The 16,852-nt window shown below is 38.2% G+C and overlaps 1 long non-coding RNA gene across 3 annotated transcripts in view; it reads left to right on the top strand.

Moving 5' to 3' along the window:
- LOC129463222 (uncharacterized) overlaps positions 1-16,852 on the top strand; it is a 108,437-nt gene that overhangs the window by 78,532 nt on the left and 13,053 nt on the right. For 2 of the 3 annotated variants that reach the window (XR_008651053.2, XR_008651052.1), the window contains exon 3: positions 10,319-10,429. This is a non-coding gene — a long non-coding RNA (uncharacterized lncRNA). Of the gene's footprint in view, positions 1-1,246; positions 1,302-10,318; positions 10,430-16,852 lie in introns of those variants that run through there. The other variant, XR_010115414.1, reaches the window with a different exon arrangement.

Here is a 16,852-nt window from a genome sequence, read left to right as displayed (position 1 = left end):
GCAATCAACTTCTTCCAAACTCCTGTTAATCTTGATATTTTGACCTCCTCCCATAAATCACGAATGTTCTTAACAAGATCTAGAATGGGAGAATCCTTTCTGTAAGGTTTTCTATTTACTTTGCCCAGTTCCATCAGAGAATCATAATCTATGACAGCTATAACCTATAACATTTATTTCTTAAATAAGATGACTTAAAAGTCAAAATTACTTCTTGATCTGTGGGCTGCAGAATGGATGTTGTGTTAGCAGGCATGAAAACAACATTAATCTCCTGTGTACATTTATTAGAGCTCTTGGGTGACCAGGTACATTGTCAATTAGTGGTAATATATTGAAAGAATCTTTTTTATCTGAGCAAAGGGTCTCAATAATGGGCTTAAAATATTCAGTAAATCATGTTGCACACGGATGTGTTGTTATCTAGGCTTGTGGTTCCATTTATATAGCATAGGCAGAGTAGATTTAGCATAATTCTAAAGGATCTTAGGAATGGCAAATGATCACTGCCTTCAACTGAAGTCACCAGCAGCACTAGCCCCTAATAAGAGAGCCAGAATGTCCTTTGAAGCTTTGAAGTCAGACATTGACTTCCCCTCTCCAGCTATGAAAGTCTTACATGGTATCTTCTTCCAAGAGAAGGCTATTTTGTTTACATTGGAAATCTGTTGTTGAGTGTAGCCATCTTCATCAATGATCTTAGCTGGATTTTCTGGATAACTTGCTGCAGCTTCTGCATCAGCCCTTGCTGCTTCACCTTGCACTTTTATGTTATGGAGATGGCTTCTTTCCTTAAACCTTATGAACCAACCTCTGGTATCTTCCAACTTATCTTCTGCAGCTTCCTCACCTTTGCCAGCCTTCATAGAACTGAAGAGAGTTACAGCCTTGCATGGGCTAGGCTTTGACTTAAGGGAATGTCGTAGATGGTTTGATCTTCTAATTGGCTCACTGAAGCTTTTTCCCTATCAGCAACAAGGCTGTTTTAATTTCTTATCATTCGTGTATTCACTGAAATAGCACTTTTAATTTTCTTCAGTAACTTTTCCTTTACATTCACAACTTGGCTGTTTGGCACAGAAGCCTCGCTTTTGGCCTATCTGGACATTCGGCATGCCTTCCTTACTAAGCTTAATTGTTTCTAACTTTTGGTTTAAAGTGAGAGGCGTGCGACTTTTCCTTCCTGAACACTTAGATGCCATTGTAGGGTTATTAATTGATCTAATTTCAATATTGTGTGTTTCAGGGAATAGAGAAGTCTGCATTGAGAGAGAGATGGGGGAACAGCAAGTTGGCGGAACAATCAGAACACATACATTTATCAATTAAGTTTGTCGTCTTATATGGCTGTGGTTCAACGTGCCCCCAAACAGTTACAATAGTAACATTAAAGATCACTGATTACAGATCACCACAACAGATATAATAATAATAAAACTTGAAATATTGCAAGAATTAGCAAAATGTGACACAGAGCCACAAAGTAAACACATGGTGTGGGAAAAATGGTGTCTGTAGACTTGCTTGATGAAGGATTGCCACAAAGTTTTAATTTGGAAAGAATGCAGTGCCTGCAAAGCACAATAAAGCCAAGTGCCATAAAACAAGGTATGCTGGTACGTACTTGTAACTCACTGATACATGAGAAGCTAAAGCCAATCACAATAAACAGGAAAATGTGTGTGCGAGTATCATATATTAATAGATACAGTCTGGGGGAAATGATGCAGGAAACTATATTTAAAGGAACATTGTCTCTGGAATAAGATAGCTGTGAATTCAGATTCTGACCCCTTCTAAATCTGTGATTTAGTTTAGTCACTTAACTTCAAGTTTTATTCCCTCATTTTAAAAACAAAGGCTAACAGTGACTTTCTCACATAGTTACTGTGACAATGAAGTAGAATAATGTGGAAGTATTTAATTTTCTGAAACCTTTGCATAGAGTTGTTATTGTTTCAGCTTTTGTTGGTCACTGTTTCCTCTAAGATTCTGGAAAATCTTTATTTTGCCAAAATCCTCCATCACACAAGTGACACAGGCCTCCCTTCGTCTCTGGCACCATTGAGGCCCTTCGACATCTGGAATTTAATTTGCCTTGTTAAGAAGTTCTCTTTCACACAGCAATGGGATTCATGCAGTCGGGATGTCTCCACAGGCTCTCAAGTCAGCATGTGGCTGTCTCCACTGTCACTTGGTTCCACTTCACCTGCTCTCAACCTCCCAGGAGTCATTTTCACTGTTTGTCTCTGTCACAAGTTGCATCCCTGGTGCCCCACTCAGCCTAATGCCCTTGGTCTCTTTTCAGTTGGCCAGCAGCAAACAAGTGAGGGCCTAATGCATGCCAGATGCCAGCCACACAGCTACTTTGTAGGTGCTGTTGCCTGTGACATGCAGCTTTCCAATTTAGATGCTCCATTCTCTCTACTGCCTGCATAATCTCTGTGCCTTTGCTTATGGGGAAATAGAATCTACTCCTCTGGTGTCTACCCTCACAGAATGGCTTTGCTTTACAGTTGCTTGGCCCAAGGGATTTATATTTCTTTTAATTTATACATCATTTTGCTTCTCAGTGCTATATTTGCCACAGAGTTGCTGGTCCAGTCTGGGTCCCTAGAATCCACACCACAGTTTAGTTTTTAACATAACTATTGCTGTGCTTCAGCTTTCTATCTAAGGATCTAAATGGTGCTATCGAACACTTTTGAACTCTTTCCCCAGGAGGCTCCTTGACCCCATACAAGTAGATGGGAGCAGACAGACATCTGAGCACAAAGGGTTGCTTAATTCCACTCACAGATATGTCTATATTCCAGGATCAACTAAGTTCAGACATGCAGAGATGTTTCAAGATTTAAAACAAAGTGGAATATTTGTTTTAAAGTAGCTCTTGACTTCTAGTCAAGTTGGTGGATCGAATGTAGCAAATTACCTTCTTATGTTCCAGTCACCTTCTTATATTCTGAATGAAATATTTTAAAATGTTTTAAAGGTGCAAGCGTCATGTAGGAAACTCTAGATGGAAGCAGAGGATAAACTGAGCTGGCCTCAGGGCAATGGCTGGCTTTTGACACCCCTATGGGATTGCGAAACAAATTTGTAGGAGTCACGCTGAGGAAGGAGTAGACACTGAACTCCTATATGAACCCAGAAGCTGGGAAATTGCTGCTTGTTCTTGACGAGGGACTGTGCTATCTGTCCTCCAGCCTCAGTTGTAGCAAAGAGCAAACTGACCACTCCCATTCAGAGCTGTAACCGGAAACATCTATGACCTCAGACCTGTGGAACATCAGGTTGCTGGACTCGGCTTTACATTCTCCCTGAGACTGACTGGCAGGGTCCACAGTAGGGTTTGAGCAAAGGCAACCAATAGATCAGTATCCAGAGAGGTCTTGATGACCCAGAGAAAGAAACTCAAGGAGAACCTATGATGGGAAACAAGGTCATAGAGAAGGATGACACAATATTTGAGATAGTTCCAAGAAAATCAGCCTACATCCCCCTGCCCACTGGTGAATGCATAAGTAAGAACCAAGAGCCAAGAGAAGAAATGAATTCAACTAAATATGTTTAAAAGCAGCCCAAAAATATAAAAGAGGAAATAGTGAACACGATGAAAGAATACGAGGTCATAAAATGGAGCAAGCAAATGTAAAAAATAGCCTAAAATATAGTACTTTGAAATTTTTTTGGGATTGATTAAATAATAGACTGGGCAAAACTGAAGGGAGAATCAGTGAAATGGAAGATAGATTGGGTAAACCTTTCAGGAATCAGCACTGAGACATAACGAGATGAAATGTAGAAAAGAAAAAATAAGAGATAAGGAATAGAAAATGAGAAGGTCCAATTACCTTTAACTGGAGTTCCAGAAGTTTATGGAGGGAATAGTGGAGTTAATGTTTAAAACTGTAATACTGACAATTTTCCAGAAATGAAGAAACTCTCAGATTGAAATGGTTGAATAATATAAATAAGTTGTATAAATACATGGAGAAATGTTGTCATGAAACTGTAAAACCTCAAAAGAAAATTCTAAAACACAACAGAGAAAATTCAGAGTACTGACAAAGAAGCAACAATCTGATAGGCTTCCATGATCAATAAAAGAAGAAATAAGACAATGGAATCAAGTTAAAACTCCAAGGAAATATTTTCATTTAAAATTCTTGCCGATAAATGAATATGTAAGAACGTGGACAAAATGAAAACATTTTCAGCGTACAAATACTTGTTATTATTTAAATGAGAGTTACAGTGGCTCATGCCTGTAATCCCCAAGCTTCGGAAGGCTGAGGTGGGAGGACTGCTTGAGGCCATGTATTCAAGACCAGCCTGGGCAACATGGCGAGATCCTGTCTCTTACACACACACACACACACACACACATACACACACACACACAAAATAGCTGGGTATGGTGACATGTGCCTGTAGTCCCAGCTACTCAGGAGGCTGAGGTGAAAGGATCTCTTGGGCCCAGGAGTTCAAGGCTGCAGTGAGCGATGATTGCAGTACTGTACACCGGCCTGGGTGACAGAGTGGGACCCTGTCCCTACAAATTGGTAAATAAATATATAAAAATAAAGATTATTACAGCAAGATAGATGAAATATACAAAATAATGTACTTAAGCAATAAATATGAATCCATAAAGAAGGAGTGGGGTGCAAGAAGTAATTGTGAGCACAGAAACACTGTAGAATGTGGTGGTATATTTAAATGCATGTCCACTATAAAATAAGATTATAGTAATGAGGGCAAAAGTGAAAAATATTTTGTTTGTATATGAGTTTATAGGCTGTATGGAAACAACACCATATTAATCTTGTGAATTGAGGTTTGAGAGTGTAGAAAGTTTGGAGGGAAGTTATTACTAATTTTTTTGTCTTGTCTGAGAAGAGAATAGAGATATTGATTAATGTTATACTTGTTTGTACAACAGAAATGTAAGTATGTATGTGAAAAAACAAGGGTAAATACACAAATAATAAAAATATAGTAGATAATTTATAAACAAATAGTGGAAAAGACAGAAAATGTATGTAGTTTAATCAACCTAGTGGAAGCTAGCAAAAAATAAAATAGAAGTGGATAGAATATATATAAAAAACAGAACAAGGTGTCAGAAATAAGTTCAAGTATATTAAAAAATCATAAAATATATGAATGGATAAAACAGAAAGTAAATGACAGATATACTCAGATTTTATCTAGTCTATATTTTCAAGAAACAAATGTAAAACATAAGGATGCAAAAATGTTGAAAGACAAAGGACTGAAACATATATGCCAGGTAAATATGAAAATAAAGTGATAAAGATTAATAATGAAAACTAATATTAGATTAAAATAGAAAAAGAAAAAAGAAAATATTTAAAAAGAAATTTAAAAAATCTCAAGAAGTTATATCAATAATAATCCTATGTATAATAATACTATTTCCAGAACTTTGAACTAAGTACTGACAGAATAACAGATGAAATTGACAAAGCCACACTAACAGTAGGAAGTTTAACATATTTCCTTCAGAAAACAATGACTCAAACATCTAAAAAAATAGACATTTTGAAAAACACAGTTGAAAAGTTTGATCTAATAGTTTTACATAGAATTTTGCATGTGACAAAGAATATACTTTTTTCAAGTGTATGTGAAACTTTAAAAAAAGTACCATATATTCATTAAAATGTTTCAACAAATCCCAAAGAATTGATATCATATACCCATACTCTGACTACAGTGCAATGAAAATAAAGAATCAGAAATACATAAAAAAACTCAAATATTTATAAAAATACTTAGAAAAATTACATTTCAAAACAATCCATAAGTTATAAGAGGTGAGGAAAATTAAGAAAAAGATTATATTTTAAACATTTGTACTATAGTTAAACCAGTTATCAGAGTGAAATTTATAGCTTTCAATAAATTTATTAGAAAATAAAACATTTTGAATACTAGCTAGCTAAGCAGCCAATTCAAGAAGTGAGAAAAAGATGAACACAGCTGTCACAATTCTTTTTCAATTCTGAAAAAATTCAGAGATTATCTCTTTAAACATTGCCTCTGTCCCATTCTCTCCTCTTTTTGGCAAGCAGATTAAAAGTATGCTAGACTTTCTTGTCCTATTTTCTGTGCCTTTTCTTTCTGCATTTCTTTCTTATATTTTTGTCTCTCTGTACTATATTTTCAATAGTTCCTTGTGACCTACTTTCCAACTCATTAATGCTTTCATTAGCTATGTCTAATCTGCTGGCAAACCATACTTTGTGAACTTTTAAAAAATTTTTAATACTTTAATCATAGATGTTCTGGTTTTGTTTTGTTTTGTTTTCAGATTACTTATATCATTTTTTAATAGTTTCCTGTTCCCTGCTGATAATTTCAAGCTTGAATTTTGTTTTTTACTAAAGTAGTAATTATAGTTGCATTCTTAGTCATATGTAATAACTTCAATATCAGGTCTTTGTAGGTTTGTTTCTCTTGTCTGTTCTCCCTCCATTTTAGTGTCTTTGTGTGTGTGTGTGTGTGAGTGTGTGTGTGTACTAGGTTATCTTTGACTGTGTGCTGGTCATTGTATTTTAAACTTTTTTTGTAGGAATAATGTGAGGTCTAAGATGAGGGTATATTCTTCCAAGGAGGATTCACATTTCTTTCTATCAGGCATTTAGTGACACTACCAGTTTGTGGATGATTTTAATGCAAGATTAAAATTTGATGTTATCTGGACCATGCAGATGATAAGAGCTCTGGTTTCAATAACTTCCTGGTTTATTTTCATATTTTGAGTCTTGGTTTTGGTAGTCCCCAGTTAATATGTGACTGAGTGTTCATTGGAATCTCCACTTTGGGCAGGTCTGGAATTTAACCTGTATTTTCTTGCCCTGTGAGATGGCCAGTACTATGGCTCAAACTCACAGCTTTTTGGTGGTGGTATTTGGGGCAAGGGGTTGCTAGCAAATACTCTTAGAGAGCTGTGTTTACCTTTCTAGATTCTTACATTTTTCTAGAAATCTATAGCAGTGAGTTTTAGGAAACCCTATATTCTTCTTAATCTATATTCCTAATTCTGCAGTTGTTTTACGTTTTGGATATTAATGTTGCTAATTCCCCTACTCCTTTGTTTTCTCTCTAGATAGCAAGTGCCTATTTGACATCCCTTGGATGTTTTGTTGGTATCTCAAACCTAACATGATCAAAAGAAGACCTTTTATTCACACACACACTTCTCTCTCTCTCTCTCTCTCACATGCCCACACACTCACGATCCTCTGGTATTTTCATTCCCTTACCCTGGTGCATTATTTAACTGCAGAATCAAAAACCTAGGACCCTGGCCGGGTGTGATGGCTCATACCTATAATTTCAGCATTTTGGGAGGCCGAGGTAGGTGGATCACTTGAGGTCAGGAGTTCGAGACCAGCCTGGCCAACATGGTGAAATCATCTCTACTAAAAATACAAAATTAGCTGGGCATGGTGACATGTGCTTGTAGTCGTCACTACTCAGGAAGCTAAGGTGGGAGCATCCCTTGAACCCGGGAGGTGGAGGTTGCAGTGAGCTGAGATCATGCCACTGCACTCCAGCCTGGGCGACAGAGTGAGATTCTGTCTCAAATAACAACAACGACAAAAACAAAAACCTAGGACTCGTCATTAATCCTCTTTTTTTATTTTCTTGCTGTCTGCTCCCATTCACTCTATTGACGAGTTCTCTCAACATAACCTCAGAATCCACCCATTTTTCGCTAGTCTCCAAATCCACTATCACCACTCTATTTCTGGACTGCCATCACCCCTTCCTACGTTAATCCAGGCACCAAGTAAATTATATTAAAGCTTTGCTTCTTCTCTTGCTGAACACATTACTTCCATCTTTAAACCCCAGACAGAATGATCTTCAAAAATGTAAATTGTATCCTGTCCTGTCCTCCCCTGTATAAATGGCATTCTTTTGTTGTTGTTGTTGTTAAGATAGAGTCTCATTCTGTCACCCAGGCTATAGTGCAGTGGCACGATCTCGGCTCACTGCAACTCCTGCCTCCTGGGTCCAAGCGATTCTCCCATCTCACTCAGCCTCCCGAGTAGCTGGGACTACAGGCGCATGCCACCAGGCCCGGCTAATTTTTTTTTTTTTTGTATTTTTAGTAGAGACGGGGTTTCATTATGTTGGCCAGGCTGGTCTCGAACTCCTGACCTTGTGATCCACCTGCCCTGGCCTCCCAAAGTGCTCGGATTACAGGCGTGAGCCACCATGTCTGGCCTTAAATGGCATTCTTTCAGTTTAGATTAAGGCCCACTGACAACGAAAATCTATGGGTCAGATGTCCATCTATCCTCTCTCCTCTTGTGACCATGCTCCATGCCCTTGTGTTTATTTCTGTTTACCTGACAGATGGAGTTTATACTGCCCTGGCGACTTCTTATTCTGCTAAGGAACATGCTTCCCTAGGTCTTTGCTGGTTTTGCTTCTTCTGGCCATTCAGCTCTCAGCCTGTGTGGTGTCTTCTGTGAGGGCCCCCCTGACCATCTAATATAAATCACCAACACTGCTCTTGTGCCACTGTTCCTGTCCAACAAATCATGTAATCACTAATTCCTATCTGAAGTGGTTCTGCTTCTTTATTTTCTTGTTTATGGCCTGTCGTTTATATTGGAATGTGGCTCCTAGAATACTATATGAAACAGAAAAATATTCAATAGGTATTTTTTTTAATGTGGTTGTTGAAATAGGGACATTGCCTGTGTACTCACCGAGTTGCTTTATGTTCAGAAACACAGGTTGCATTTGAATATATGAAATCTTTTTCTCCTTTAGAAAAAAAAAGGGCAGAGGTATGGGATATGGTCTGTGCTTAAGAAGACATCCAGGGAGAGCTTCCTTCCCTCTGCTGGAAGGGGGATGTTAGTATCCATTGCAGATCCTCCTCCAAACTGACTTCTGTGAAATATGACTGTAGGCGGGTCCCATCTGTCACTGTCCTGGCACCTAGGACCCACCCAGCATGGGTCCTCTTCCCATCACTCTGTCTTTCTTATCTGGCCTTCCCTACCCCCACCTATGTTCATCTTGCCTATTTTCTGGTTGACTGTTTACCACTCCTTTTACTGCAATGACTCTTAGTAGTTGTATTCTTTTAAGAAATATTGTCTTGAATTTGTAAGAGTGATTCTTTCAAATAGTTGCATGTTTAATTTGGTTCTTAAAATTACTATGGACTTAAGAGTTTGAGACAAACACTAAACACTTAAAAGGTGTTTAATACATGAAGGAATACATACCTGAAGAAAGGAAAATATTTAGGTGTGTAGATTTTAGATCTTCAATTGGTAGTTGGCTAGTATTTCCATAATTATCTTTCAGAGTTTCATGTTTATTTTATATTAGGTTCATTTTTTTCCTACTCTCACCAGAGAAACAAAACAAAAGGGAAATGAATTCCTAGTGTTTGGGCTTGAATAAAGAAATTCTTAGTTCTATCATTACAGAGGGTCTCATAGCAAATGCAGGGAGAGGAGAGAGACAGGGAACCTGGGACACCAATCAGGCTCCTCTCAGGCCAAACTTCTAATTATCCCTGGATCACCTAACTCAGATTTTGAGGAAAAGACAGATTGTATTGCAAGTGAACACTAAAGAAATAAAAGAGTGCGGCATTTCTGAAGCTGTAGTGGTGGATGCAAGGTGAGCTGTGTGGCCCTAGGTTGCATATTATTGCTGCTTTCTCTTTATGTATTCTGTCTAGCAGGTTAATCTTTCAGCTTTATTCATGCCGCTGTTCACAGGGAATTGATATGCTCTACCACTCTCTAATTCACATCATGAGCTAATGTTTTGCCTCCACTCCTTGTGTGCATTGTTGCTTATACATTCATTTATTGTGTACCTTTACAGTATTTCTAATTTCTTGAGGGTTCATTCTACCAATTGTGAGGAATATATCTTTACAGTGTGCATAAAGAATTTAGAGCCACAGTAAAAATGAAATACAAGCAGTCCCTGACTTACACACAGATGGGGACATTCCAGATATGGTTTATATTAATACATTTCTTGTTTAACAATCAGAATGCATTTTGCCATAGCCACAATATGGTAAGAAGTTGCTAGGTTCCCAATCTAACCCAAAAAAGCTAATTAAATTGTTAAGCTTTTGGGACCAGAATAAGGACTCATTAAACGACAGACTAGGATGGACTATAGAATTGGGAATACTCACGAGTCTAATTGCCCTTTTCAACCCTGTTTTGAAGTCCTGAGGGTACCAGAAATTTATCTCTGCTGACATATTCGTTCTCTTCTTATTTGGTTCCAGGTGGAATTCATGGTGGATTCTTTTGATGGGGATTTTCCTGCTTTGAAAGGAAATAATAGGACATTTTCAATGTGGAACAGGGCTGAGGTTCTGACTGCTGGCCTATAAGAAGTAAGTAGCTGTTTAGATCCACATGATAATTTCTGCTTAGGAGAGTGACCAAGTGGGAGAGAGCTGTTATGAGAATCACAACACAAGAAACACCAAAGGAATTGGAAAGCAGTGAAGTGGTTTAAACTGTGAAGCAGGAGGAATGTAAAGTATTGAACGGACTTCTGGAAGGAATGATTCATTTATGTAAAAGGTGGTAAAAATTGCCAATAGAAAAGCTGCAGTAATGTTCACAGAATAAGGTATTTAACCCAGAGCCTATTAGTCTCTTGTCTATTCCGTAGAACATCTGAGCCACATTACCATTTCTATTTTAGAATGCACAACTGGTATAGTCATTAAATCTTATTAAATCAGTCTAAAACTATTGGGAGTTGTAATTGTTAGTTTTTATGCACTGTGTAAAGTCTTATCAAACTATAGGCTTCCATAATTGTATTTGAGGCACTTCCTCCCAGAGCCCACACAAATAATTCCCAATACCAAGGTGCTTGGAGATTCCACTTCTTTTATGTTTGGCCTTATAGGACCAAACATATGGTTGATTTGACCCTCTAGCAAAGTAATGAAATGAATTAATTTCTGGGATGATTAGCTACATTTTATAGTGACTATATTGGCTTATTAATGAAGAAAAGCCATATGTACATGTGCTTCTGTGTGGATACAGATTAAGAAAATGAGAGAAGGCAAATGCTTTGTTATGATACCAGAATGTTGAATTTATATTATCTTCATTCTACTCCAAACAAGAGGCTGTCGTGTGAATAACTCTGTTAATCAGCTCAGGTAATAAGTGTTGTGACTACTTATCTTACATCTCATTCTTCCAAAACAGAAGTGAACGACAACACAGCACAGTGTTGTAATTATCCGTAAGAGCCCAGGAATCTGATCAAAATGAAAATAAACGAAACAAATACCCATGTAATTTTCTGTTTTGGGCTGACATTTGGGGAACGCTGTAGGGTAAATTTTCTCTCAAGTTTTTTAGAATTTTTATAAAAATTACATTGTTATAGGCCTTCTATCCCTCTGATATGTTGAAAATTTCATTATTTATTGCCATGTTTTGCTGTTTTTTTTTAAACCTCAGGAATAAAGGGCAGTTAAAATTTAGTAGTGTTAAGCTCTTGAAATAAAATGGTATCTCTCCACCATGGCACACGCTTACCTATGTAATAAACCTGCACATCCTGCACATCCTGCACATGTACCCTGGAACTTAAAAGCTGAAGAAAAAAATTGCCACAACACTTTTTTTTGCAACATGTTAAAGGTTTGATGCATTTTTGAATTAAAATCATTAAATTGTAGTCTGAGTCAGAATCTCAGAGGTTTATGTACTTTTTGAAGGGAAGATAGAGTCATGTGTTTTTACCACTCACTACACTCCCCTCTACCCTCTAGAGGTAACCACCAATTTTATGATAATTTTTTCTTACTTTTATTTATCTGTGTACCAGCAATATATAACTCTAAACAAAATAGTTTATTTTGCCTATTTTGGAACTTTATATAGTGGGTTCATATAGAATGTATTATTATTATTATTATTATTGTTATTATTTTGTTTGTTTGTTTTGGAGATGGAGTCTTGCTCTGTCGCCCAGGCTGGAGTGCAGTGGCAAGATCTCAGCTCACTACAACCTCTGCCTCCTGGGTTCAAGTGATTCTCCTGCTTCAGCCTCCCAAGCAGCTGGGACTACAGGCACGTGCCACCACACCCTGCTAATTTTTAGTAGAGACAGGGCTTCACTGTGTTAGCCAGGCTGGTCTCGATCTCCTGACCTTATGATCCACCCACCTTGGCCTCCCAAAGTGCTGAGATTATAGACGTGAGCCACCGCACCTGGCCTATTTTGTTCTTTTAATCAATGTTTTATTTGCATTTTTTTGTATGTATTGCATGTAGGTTTGTTACTTTTTATTACTGTAAGTGTTTCATTGTATGACATCACTGCAACTCATTGATTATTTTGAAGTCTTTTGAAGTGGAACATTGATGTAGTTTTTGGTAATTGTGAACTCTACTGCTGTGAATATTCTTATACATGTCTACAAGAACACATGTGCAAAAATTTCTCTAGGGTGTATATCTAGAAGTAAAATTGATGAGTCAGAACACATGTGTATCTAAAGCTCTAACAGATAATGCCATTTTCCCCCTAATATGGTTTGGCTTTGTGTCTTCACTTAAATCTCATCTTGAGTTGTAATCCCCTGGTATTGAGGGAGGAACTTGGGTTGAGGTGATTGGATCATGAGGGCAGTTTCCCCCATGCTATTTTTATGATAGTGAGTGAGTTCTCACGAGACCTCATGGGTTTATAATTGTTTGATAAGTTCCTCCTTTGCTCATTCTTCTTTCTCCTGCCACCTTGTGAAGAAGGTTCCTGCTCCTCCTTCTGTAGTGATTGTAAGTTTCCTGAGTCTTCCCCAGCCACGCAGAACTGTGATTCTATTAAACCTCTTTCCTTTATAAATTATTCAGTCTGGGGTAGTATCTTTATAGCAGCGTGACAACAAACTAATCTTAGAAATTTGTACCACAGAGAATGGGATACTGCTATAAAGATACCTGAAAAGGTGGAAGTGACTTTGGAACTCGGTAAGAGGCAGAGGTTGGAACAGTTTGGAAGGCTCAGGAGAAGACAGGAAGATGTGGGAAAATTTGGTACTTCCTAGAGACTTGTTGAATGGTTTTGACCAAAATATTGATAGTGATGTAGACAGCAAAGTCCAGGCTGAGGTGATCTCAGATAGAGATGAGGAGCTTATTGGGAACTGGAGCAAAGATCACTCTTGCTATGCTTAAGCAAAGAAACTGATGTAATTTTGCCCCTGCCCTAGAGATCTGTGGAACTTTGAGCTGAAATGAGAACTTATGTTTAAAAGGGAAGCAGAGCATAAATGTTTGGAAAATTTGCAGCCTGACAACGTGATAAAAAGAAAAACCCATTTTCTGGGGAGAAATCCAAGCCAGCTGCAGAAATTTGCATGAGTAATGAGAAGCCAAAGACAATGGGGAAAATGTCTCTGGGGCATGTCAGAGGTCTTGGCAGCAATCCCTCCCATCATAGGCCTGGAGACCTAGGAGGGAAAAATGGTTTTTGGGTCAGGCCCAGGGCCACCCTGCTCTGTGCAGCCTCTGGACTTGATGCCCTGTATCCCAGCTGCTCCAGCTCTAGCTGTGGCTAAAAGGGGGTAAAGTATAGCTTGGGCCATTGCTTCAGAGGGTGCAAGCCCCAAACCTTAGTGGCTTCATGTGGTATTAGGCCTGCAGGTGCACAGAAGTCAAGAATTGAGTTTTGGGAATTTCTGCTTAGATTTCAGGGGATGTATGGAAATGTCTGGATGTCCAGGCAGAAGTCTGGTGTGGGCCAGAGCCCTCATGGAGGACCTCTGCTAGGGCAGTGCACAGGGTAAATGTGGGGTTGGAGCCCCCACACAGAGTCCCCACTGGGGTAATGCCTAGTGGAGTTGTGAGGATAGGGCCACCATTATCTAGACCCCAGAATGGTAGGTCCACCAACAACTTGTACTGTGTGCCTGGAAAAGCCGCTGGCACTCAATGGCAGCCATGAAGGCAGCCAGTGTGGAGGGTTGTACAAAGTCACGGGTGCAGCTGCCCAAGGCCATGGGAGCCTCTCCTTTGCATCAGCATGCCTTGAATGTGAGACATGGAGTCAAAGGACATCATTTTGGAGCTTTAAGATTTGACTGCCCCGCTGGATTCTGGACATGTGAGGGACCTGTAGCCCCTTTGTTTTGGCAAATTTCTCCCATTTGGAATGGGAGCATTTATCCAATGCCTGTACCCCCATTGTATTTTGGAAGTAAATAACTTGATTTTGATTTTACAGGCTCCTAGGTGGAAGTGACTTGCCTGGTCTCAGATGAGACTTTGGACTTGAACTTTTGAGTTAATGCTGAAATGAGTTAAGACTTTGGGGCACTTTTTGGGAAGGCATATTTGTTTTGAAATGTGAAAGAGACATGAGATTTGGGAGGGGCCATGGGCAGAATGATATAGTTAGGTTTTGTGTCCCCATCTAAATCTCATATTGAATTATAATCCCCTAGTGTTAAGGGAGGAACCTGATGGGAAGTGATGAGATCATGAGGGCATTTTCCCTGATGATGTTCTTGTGATACTGAGTGAGTTCTCATGAGATCTGATGGTTTTACAAGTGTTTGGCAAGTTCCTTCTTTGCACACTCTCTCTCTCACCTGCTGCCTTGTAAGATGTGCCTACTTCCGCTTTCACTGTGATTGTAAGTTTCCTGAGGCCTCCCCAGCCATGCAGAACTGTGAGTCAATTAAACCTCTGTCCTTTATAAATTATCCAGTCTTGGGTAGTATCTTTATAGCAGTGTGAAAATGGACTAATACACCTCTTGAGATTTAAACCTCTGATGATTAATTTGTTTTGGATGTTGCTGGATAAATAGTTCATACTTTGATATTTTTGCATTGACGTTTGTCAGTTGACATTTTTGTTTAACTTCCTCTATTTATCTGGACTTGGTATGAAAGTTTTGCTAGCATCATGAAGTGAGTTGGATAACTTTTATCCCTTTTATCTTTTATTGAATGATTTGTATAAGATAGAGAATGTATGTGCTATAGCATTTGGTAGAATCAGTCGTAAAACTACCTGGTCATTTTGCAGTAATGGCAGATGGGGAGATTTTGATGCCCACGTACATTTCATTGTTTTTTTTGGAAATGTTTCAATTGCATTGTACCAGGGCTTTTGTTTTTTGCATGAAACTTTAAGAAAGAGATTTATTGAGATATAATTTGCATAGTATAAAACTCACCCTTTTAAGTTTGAAGTGTACAATTTGTTGTTTTTAACTGTCAGAATTGTGCATCCATCACCTCATCTAACTTTAGAATACGTCCATTTCCCCTAAGAGAAAACCTAATATCTATTAGTAGTCACTCCCCATTCTCCCAACCCTTCAGTCTTAAGGAACCACCAATGTGTTTTATGTCTCTATATATTTGCCTATTCTGGGTATTTTTTATTAATGTAATCATACAATGTGTGGTCTTTTGTAACTGCCTTCTTCACTTAGCACCTTCTTTCCAAGTTTCATCTATATTGTAACATGTATCAGTACTTCATTCCTTTTATTATTGGATATCTGACATTGGCTATTATAAATAATTCTGCTACGAATATTCATGTACAAGTTTTTTCATGGACACATGTTTTAATTTCTCTTGAATATACCTAGGAGTGGAATTTCTGGGTGATATGGTAAGTCTGTTTAACATTTTGAGGAATTGCCAGACTGTTTTTAAAGTGGCTGCACCATTTTACATTTCCACCAGCAATGCATAAGGGTTTTAATTTCTCCACATCCTTGCTAGCACTTATTATTATCCATTATTATTATATTATTGTCATCCTATTTGATGTAAAGTGATATTTCACTGTGGTCTTGATTTGCATTACTTAATAGCTAGTGATTTTGACATCTTTTCATGTGCTTAATGGCCATTTGTATGTCTTCCTTGAAGAAATGTTTACCCAAATCCTTGGCTCGTGTTTAAATTGATTATTTGTATTTTTATTTTTGAGTTATAAGAGTTATATGTTGGACATCTTATCAGATGTTAAGTTACAGTTTGAAAATTTTTTTTGTCATTCTGTGGTTTGCCTTTTGCCTCCCTCCCTCCCTCTGTCTCTCTCTTTCTTTCTTTTTCTTTCCTCTTTCTCTCTTTCTTTTGTTGTTGTTGTTGATACAGAGTCTTGCTCTGTCTCCCACACTGGAGTGCAGTGGCATGATCTCAGCTCACTGCAACCTCCACCTCCTGAGTTGAAGCAATTCTCCTGCCCCAATCTCTCAAGTAGCTAGGATTATAGATGTGTGCCACCACACCCAGCTATTTTTTGTATTTTTAATAGAGATGGAATTTCACCATGCTGGTCAGGCTGGTCTTGAATGCCTGACCTCAGGTGATCTGCCCACTTCAGCATCCCAAAGTGCTGGGATTACAGGAGTGAGCCACTGTGCCTAGCCACCTTTTCACTTTCTTGATGGTATCTTTTGAAGCAAAAATATTTTCAGTTTTGATGATGTACAATATCTATTTTTTCTTTTCTCTCTTGAACTTCTGGTATTAAATTTAAGAAATCATTGCCTAAACCAGGGTAATAAAGATTGACTCTTACGATTAGTTCTGCAAGTTTTATAATTTTCACTCATAAGTTTAGGTCCATGGCATATTTTGAGTTACTTTTTCATATAGTGGGAGGTAGGTGTCTAAATTTACTCTTTTTGCATGTAGATATCCACCTGTCCCACCACCATTTGTTGAAGACATTTCTCCCCTGGATTTTTGTGTCAACCTTGTCCAAAATCCATTGATTATAAATGTAAAGGTTTATTTCTGAATTTTCCACTC

The sequence above is a fragment of the Symphalangus syndactylus genome, chromosome 14 (assembly GCF_028878055.3).
Source record: "Symphalangus syndactylus isolate Jambi chromosome 14, NHGRI_mSymSyn1-v2.1_pri, whole genome shotgun sequence".
NCBI classification, from domain to species: Eukaryota; Metazoa; Chordata; class Mammalia; order Primates; family Hylobatidae; genus Symphalangus; species Symphalangus syndactylus.
This window is presented reverse-complemented; position numbering and strand designations above follow the sequence as displayed.